This window comes from Cynoglossus semilaevis, chromosome 3 (genome assembly GCF_000523025.1).
Source record: "Cynoglossus semilaevis isolate Cse_v1.0 chromosome 3, Cse_v1.0, whole genome shotgun sequence".
Classification (NCBI taxonomy): domain Eukaryota; kingdom Metazoa; phylum Chordata; class Actinopteri; order Pleuronectiformes; family Cynoglossidae; genus Cynoglossus; species Cynoglossus semilaevis.
Window position 1 is genome coordinate 5,819,692 of NC_024309.1, and position 7,911 is coordinate 5,827,602.

Consider the following 7,911-nt stretch of genomic DNA (forward strand, 5'->3'; position numbering starts at 1 on the left):
TGATGTATCCATATATAATGTGACTTTTTTGGAAAAATGCAGTGGACTCACCACCCGCAGGAAGGTTTGGGGGGTTGGTACGGTGCAATGTGATTTGGGTGGCGACTGCTGCCCCCGCGACCCGATAAGCGGATGAAAATGGATGGATGGATACTTAGACAAGACAACTAGTCAGGTTTGTGACATGGAGCAAAAGATGCCCCTCAGAGTTCTACAACGTTAAAATTCTTCAATAAAAATACTCTTGATAATATTCAGAAAAATAGTTCAGTTGTTTTCACTTTTTGACTCACCCTTGTGAGTGCAATTGATTTCTGTTTATTTTTACATTGAGAAGCCGAGTGTAACCAGAGTTTGGAGTTAATGCCATTAAACAGACACAGGCACCTGTGGTTGAACTCCGCTAAATGAGTCTTGCAGGACATGTGGGTTGCAAAACACTTGTCACATCTTTGTTTCTCTAGAAAATCTGATTAAAAGGAAACTCTAGGATAAAGTGGACGATGGACAAACAGCGCTGGAAGAGAATAAAAGACCTGAACTCGTAAAGTATATCGTGTTTGTACGACCTGGGTAAGACCTTGGAGAGAACTTTATTTGACTTATGCTTGTTCATGGGAGGGTGGGAGAGATACAGGTGGACTCCATGTTTTCAAATTCAATTGTCTTCTATACGAGACGAGAGACTGAGTTTCCTGTAGTTTGAAGTAATAGACCTTAACTCAAGTTACATCCAAACCCAAAGGAGGGAAAATGTCCACAAAACAGTGATGTGAATGTGTAATAAGGGTTAACCTTATTACAGCCTACAGCTGCAAGACCCCACCAAGTCCCTGAGGAAAATGTCAACCTCTGATCCCTGACTCTAAACTTCACTGGGATGAGGTCTGCTTCCAAGGCCTTCCAGACCTCCTCTTTTCATCAAAGGCAAAGAAACTGTAAGTCTTTCGGTCTCAGTAGTTTACAACAAATTCTCTGGTACAACTCCAAAATTGAAATCAGCTTCTCAAAGAAAAATAAGCAGTGCAATTACAACACGGAGGCCTGATTGTTTAAACAAAATAATGAATTTGTTTCTATACATGCCAATCATCTCACCCAAAAAGAAGTTTATTAACGGGGATTTTTTTTCTTTCTTTTTTTTTTTTGTTGACAGCACAGCGCTGCAGCAGGAGCATGGGGCTACTCCATGAAAAGCTCTGAGGCATGTGGAAAACCTACACCCAGCCCATGTTGATACAAAGTGATTAGTTTATTATGGAAGCCAATGGCCTGGGTATATGCGTATTTGCTTCCATGATGTAGCAGTAGCTCGAGTGAGATCCTGACGGGCGTTGTGATACGCTGAATGACGACAAGGGCCTGAAATACGAGACAGGCGGTGTGTGGTCAGGGCTGCACCACAAGGGACAGTGGCACCACGAACGCAGGGAATTAAGGTAGGTGGTGTGATGAACGAAATTACTCATCCTTCCATTTTGTTTCTACAGGCAGCCGCCGCCTGTCTGTTCTGAGGCCTTTCTGCTTATTGCTACAGTAACCCGAGGCTGGGATGAAAGCAACCCCTGCGGTGACAGGAATTTTCTCTTCCAGGGTGAGGAGTCCGCGTCCCCTGATCTGCTTAAGGTCTGCGCGCAGGCTGCCGTGTTTCCGATAATAACAAGTGTGTGTTACAGTACAATCATTTAGGTTTAAATTAGATTGACAGAATATCAAATATGTTGAAACTCAATTACAGCCCCTGTTATAGGTGATTTGACTTACATGGACTCAGTGCCAGAGGTTCACACCAAACAAGTGCAGAGGTTTCCTGTCTGTTCTTATTAAGTTAGAGGAGGCCCAGTGTGATTGATGGGTACAAACACAGGCCTGCTGCTCCTGAGGATGTGGCTGCACCTCTGTGTCGACAGAATACATAGCAGTTCTTGATAGGAATTCTTCCCGAAATTGTTTTTACGCTGCACATTTAAAAGCGTGTCAATTCATGTAGCTCCCTGAGCTACGAGGAGGAATGTTGAACACGGAATCACCGGTTGTTGGCTGTAGCTAATACTTTTGCGTGCACACGAACACATTAAACAATCCCTTTGAGAATTAGTATCTTATTAGCTCTTGGACATATTTTAACTTCTCTCTGAGGTTGGGACATAAAGGTTTGAACAAAAAGCACTGGAAGCCGCTGTCCTGCAAAGCTAACATAAATTTCTGCAGTCCCCATGTGTACAGTATTTTAAAGCCAAACATTCGTGATCATGTAATATGTGTGTGAAATCTATTTTGACATATTTATTAAAGTAGATTGTTAAATCATACTTGATGCATAGTAACCTGCTTAATATAGTCCTTTATGTTAGCATGAACAAGACAGCAGGTGGCCACACACTGACCAAGTGGTTAAAACTTGCCTCACAGGAAGGAGTCACTGATTCGATCCTAAGTGGTAACTTGCAGTCTGTCTGGACGGAGCGTGGGTTTTCTCCGGTTTTCACCTACGGTCAAACAACATACATTAAATTAATTGCTCACTTAAAATTGAAATCCATTTGTCTTGCTGTATTGTGATCTAAGGATATTAATACCATAACTATTAATATACTTGAACATTTTAATTAAATGAAAACCTACAGAAAATGTTTCATTTACCTTGATGTCTCTGCGATAGCTCCATGGTCACTAGGAGGACTGCCGCACACTTTGGGAACCACAGCTCTAAACTGATCAACAAAATCTTTATAAAAAAAAACAAAACAATTTAACAAAGAATTATTCTTTAAAATTGTTTTAAATTTGTGTTGTTAGGCACTGTGTTTGTTTAAATCAACCCACAAACACTATTCTAATTCAGAGAGTCAGACAGTTGAGGCATACCACAGGTCACACTGCTCAAAACAGATTAGAGGCCTGAAACAGGATGCTACCTTCGCTTGATGAAATGTCATAGGGTCTAAATGCAAACGGGTGCCATAATGTAAACATGAGTTCTCACATAATCAAAGTGTTTCCACCTGCAGTGACAGAGCCATCAGTTCTGGGCATTCCGGTCATTACCTCAGGGTCCTCTGGAGCTCAGAAGGTAACCTTAGAGAGGCCAGAGCTTGACTTTGGCTGATTCTAAGAAAGGAAAGAGCAGAGACACTGAAACATTTTCCTCTACCTCACTTCAAATTGTAAACAGTCAACAGTGTGCAGTGGGCCTACAGGTGCCTAAAAGCCATTTTGCCCAGCACAAGAGAAAATATTCTTTGTTCTTGTTGATGACAAAAAGATAACCCCAGCACCTGACAGCCTGGAACTGATGTTAAGGTGAACTCCAACAACGCCTCGGTGAACCGTGCAGTCGACCTCATGGAAAACAGTTTAGTTCCTGACTACAATGCACAATTCAACTGCTTGCTTTTATACCTTAGTATGGCAAAACAATTACCTGATAGCCAGTGGACAATGAGCCTGACAAAATGAGTGACATTTGGGAATTTAACACCTTATGAAACCATGCCCACAGTCCCATAACATTTTTACACATGACAGCTCTCCAGAGAGGCTCATCTGAGCGCTAATCCATACAGCCTGCCGCGTCAACAGGCAGAGGACGGAGACGGAGGAAAGATTTGGGTTAATGAGAGCCAGATCTGTTCTGTTAGGTTAGCTCCTGGCTATTTGCTCACATATAGACAGCAGGAAAAAAACAAGTCTATACAATTCCCCCACCCCCCTCTATGAAGAGTTTGTCATATTACTAAAAAGTGTTGTTCTCCATGTCCATAACTGCTCAATACCAATGTGTTGTGGTCGTGAAACTTTTTACACTGAAATATTTAGCTCTCTTACTTAGCTCAAGCATGGCCAGCTTACACTTCCCCAGTTCACCTCATACCGTATAGGAAAAGTTCAATAATTTAACTGGTCTTTTTATTGGCTAATTTTGCATTCCAGGGCAGTAGCCCAAGTACTACTTGTGTTACACGCACCATAGTTTGAGAACCATTAACCTAGCACTATTAACTAACCACTGATCTACAAGTGTATAACGGGTGAATAATTTACTCCTTACCCCCATAGTAGTGGGTTTAAACCCGTAACAAAACACACTTAAACCTAATCTTAATCTTATGTACAGATTCAAAATTAGCGAAAAGTTCCCTCTGGCTGCAAAACGCACTCATGATAAACACGAACATTGAACACTATTCTTTCACACTAATATATTTCAGGCTCAACAGTTCATAATCGTCTTTGTTCTATTTTAATATTTCAGGAAAAAAACCACTGTTGACTTGGTAGTGAACCTTTTCCACTGGGGAAACACCTAGGGAAGCTTTGTGTAATTTTGGCAACGGTTGAAGAATGAGAAAGATACGGTTTTCAGTCAAACGTCAGAATATGACAGGTGCATGTGCGGTAACCTAGTGTATGCCAGTGGACCCACAAGTGGGGGGCGTGGTCTTAATGGGGCAGCAGTTTTTTTATTTGCATTATTTAAATTTGTAATATTTTATGTGGATCAAACTGCTGACAAAATTCCATTTTGCATAATATGTGCCCTCTACAGGTCACTTTCCTAAATACATCAATTTATTTAAAAATTAACCTGAAACCAAGAAAGGGAATTTTTTGGATCTATGCACGATGGACGTACAGACAATATCTACGGTCCTGTCTGTCTTCAAAATGAATAATAGCAATAAACCTCTACCTATCTGAGGAATGAAGCTGACCTTCAAGAACTTTTTTCATACAGTAGATGCACAATGTGTTTTCTTTTAGCATTTTCACATTCTTTCCTAGTTGCTATTTTCCTATTATTCTCAAGGCATGCTGTCAGCATCGAGTGCAAAACAATTTCCAAATATTATCAGTATGTGATATTTTCAAAACACAGAAGTTTTTAAGGGTTTTTGCACAACATCATGTTTATATTTAAATTGTTCTTAAAAAAAAAGGTAACAAAACATATCAGCGCGCAGATACACAGAGTAACACGCTGAATACATTTATAAGTCGCTTGGGGCCTCGTTCATATTCTGACGCACGACTCAAGTGTTTGCACAGGTGTGAGACAAATTGGTAATCAGTGTTGTATTTTGAAGGCCAGTGTTTCTCAGCGTAGAGTGTGCTACATGATGTAAGCTGTAAATTTGCAAAAAGATTCAGTGAATGTAGTGGTTGACACATGGGGGGGGGGGGGGGGTTGTTTCTTTATGGTGTTACTGAAAATGCTATGTTTTTACAGCAAAAACAGGAAATGCATTAATGTCACTGTTGATATCACAAATTGAATGTTTTAGTTGAAAACACACCAAATATTTTTTGCTGGATTCCCAGTTTGGCAAAAAGTGCACTAGATATATGTGTGGCATAAAGATAGAAGTCGAAAAATGTGTCGGGGTGTATAGACCAGACCAAACAAATTCTTTTATAGCCATCTGCTGCACCTAATGGATGTATATTTAGTTATTCTGCCCTTTACCGATTCACAGAGACAAATTATATATATTGAATTTTTAAACACTCTATCCTCAAAGTAACACTTAGGTGATATTCTCTAAATAAAGTATGCTCTAAACACCCAGCAGTGAGGTCTGACTAACCAGAGATCCAGAACCAGAAGCAGTGAGGTCTGACTAACCAGAGATCTCTTGGCAAACGAGGCTGCTTCTCATGATGTGACTAATAAAAGTGAATGTGAATCAACAACGCCAAAACACAACAACTCTCAGCCCAGTTGAGTACCTGCTGTTTTTCCAGGGTACGCACGAGGAAACAGCAGCGCTAAAGCTCAGCACAAGGCCCGACCACATGAAGGCAATATTGTTTGACTGAGACATATTTCCAGACGGCTGCCCGGACTGTGGCAGGAGATTAGGGATACACTACAAGGGAAGAGTCCTCGCTCTGGCTGCCAGGTCGGACCCTTTCATAATCACGCAGGAATTATGCACATCCCGGTTAAAGCACTGGTAGAGTGACTTATGGCTGCGGTTGGGTTTCCTGAGGCGTCTGCCAGAAAGATGATTTAGACAGATCACACGTCTGGGGTACAGTGGTTCCTCGGACACTGTTCAAACATAAGTCTTTCTTCTGAGAACAGTGGAATGCAAAGGGCACTGAATGAAAGACCCCTCACCTAACAGTGACATTTCCAACATGGCAACAGAGTTATTGGTGGAAAATATGTAATAAAAACGTAGACATTAAAGCTGTTACCTGAAAAGATTGGTTGTCACAGCAGCTCTTTAGCACGCACACATCTATGGGATTAAAAATAAAAGGTACATGCTGAATTAAAAAAATGAGTTTATTCAGTTTAATACATGGGGCAGTTTGAAGTGAAATAGGCAAAGATTCCAATTTTACATTTCATATAGGTATAATCCCACCTTTGTCCTAAAATACACACAATGTACATCTTTACATGTTTTAACACGAGAGAGAGAAAGAGAGAGAGCGCTTTAGTAGTTTAAAAGCCCACTTCTTATATCTTACCTCACTGTACCATGATCTTCCTATTGGTACATAAGTATGAATATTCATTTTAAGCTAAATATAAGTTAAAAGAGTTATAGCTAACGACCTCTGTAGGTCATTCCACGGACAAACAAACAAAAGAAAAAAAAAAGGAATGGCACAGAGAATTGCCCATGCAATTTAAAAGATAAAAACAAATTCCAACCTGCGATAAGAAATACTTGTTTTCTGCCAGCCCTGGTAAAGCATCACTCACACACACATTTCCCAGACCCGATACCAGCACTCAAATATTACTAACATAATCAGAGGTCAGGGGTACAGTACATTTATAACTGCTTTTTTTCCAATAACTGGAGAGATAGAAGTACTGTGAAACCCATTAGCAATGTGCAGCAAAAAGAGATTTTTTTTTAAATATAAATTTTCCTGGAAACACCCTCACAATTCTCTGCCCTGTTTAATATTGAACACTTTTCCATCATTGCCGTACAGTCAAAGCAGAAATCCATATCAAAGACTGTCGCAGTGCCCATGGTATTACTGATGTTATCTGTCTGAGTGATGGGGAAACAAGTTGGTTCCCCTCCATTAAAGCAACTCATTACAAAAAACCTGTGCAACTAAGAGGCTCTGTCTTTTTGTGCGACCAGTGGAAAGCTCTCCGGTGCCAATCTTTTTTTTTTTTTTCTTCAATTTTTGCACCCATTAAGAACACACCAGTGGTTTGAAGTCAGAGTCAATAAAACCAAAATAAAGTCATTCCAAACACTTGCTAACTGGATTATATTCATCAGAAATGAGGCAGTCGTGTGGGCAACAGAGAATGATCTGAGCCTCTGACTGGCTGAGAGGTGAGATAGAATACTAGATAGGTCAGCTTGATGAGCTTCTCCATAAGCAGCATAAAATTCATAAAGTCTGTTCCAAGGAAGAGGATCAAGCATGGGACGGGACAGGACAGAGGAAAGAGGGGAGCCAGCCCTGCACTGGAACACGTGCAAGTTGAGGCGAGGAGCACAAAATGCATGCTGAAAATGAGAACAGAAGCTTTCTCAAATGATTTTGGAATCCCCATATACTCCCTCTTTAACCACTAATGTAAGAATCTGGTTCATATTGCTTTAATATAACCAGTCTGTTAGGACAGAGGAAAGAGGGGAGCAAAAAAGAAGCAAAAAAAAAAAAAAAAAGAAAAAAAAAAAAAAAAAGTAAAACAAGAGGAGAGACGATGCAAATTCAAATGAAACGAAGGCTTATCTGAAAGTAATACTTCAGGGCAGCATTGTTATTAAAAAGCGTGAGAGTGTCGGCACGGACACCGGTAGTGCGTGTGGACGGTTAAACCCTTTAGCTGTTATCATGTCAGCTCACTCAGGGAAGCACACAGTAGGAAGAGGAGTGTTCTTTCAAGTGTGTGTGTGTATTTGTGTTTTTTCTTGTGGG

At 40.5% G+C, this 7,911-nt stretch overlaps 1 long non-coding RNA gene across 2 annotated transcripts; it reads right to left on the reverse strand.

Moving 5' to 3' along the window:
- Positions 1-62: 62 nt before the first annotated feature.
- LOC112486823 (uncharacterized) lies at positions 63-7,603 on the reverse strand. Of its 2 annotated transcripts, none has more exons than XR_003049342.1 (4): positions 6,205-7,603; positions 3,049-3,111; positions 2,644-2,728; positions 63-2,489 (listed from the first exon to the last, which is right to left on the reverse strand). It is a non-coding gene; the product is annotated as an uncharacterized LOC112486823 (long non-coding RNA). The 2 variants fall into 2 exon arrangements; XR_003049341.1 differs by having other exon boundaries at positions 2,987-3,111.
- Positions 7,604-7,911: the final 308 nt, after the last annotated feature.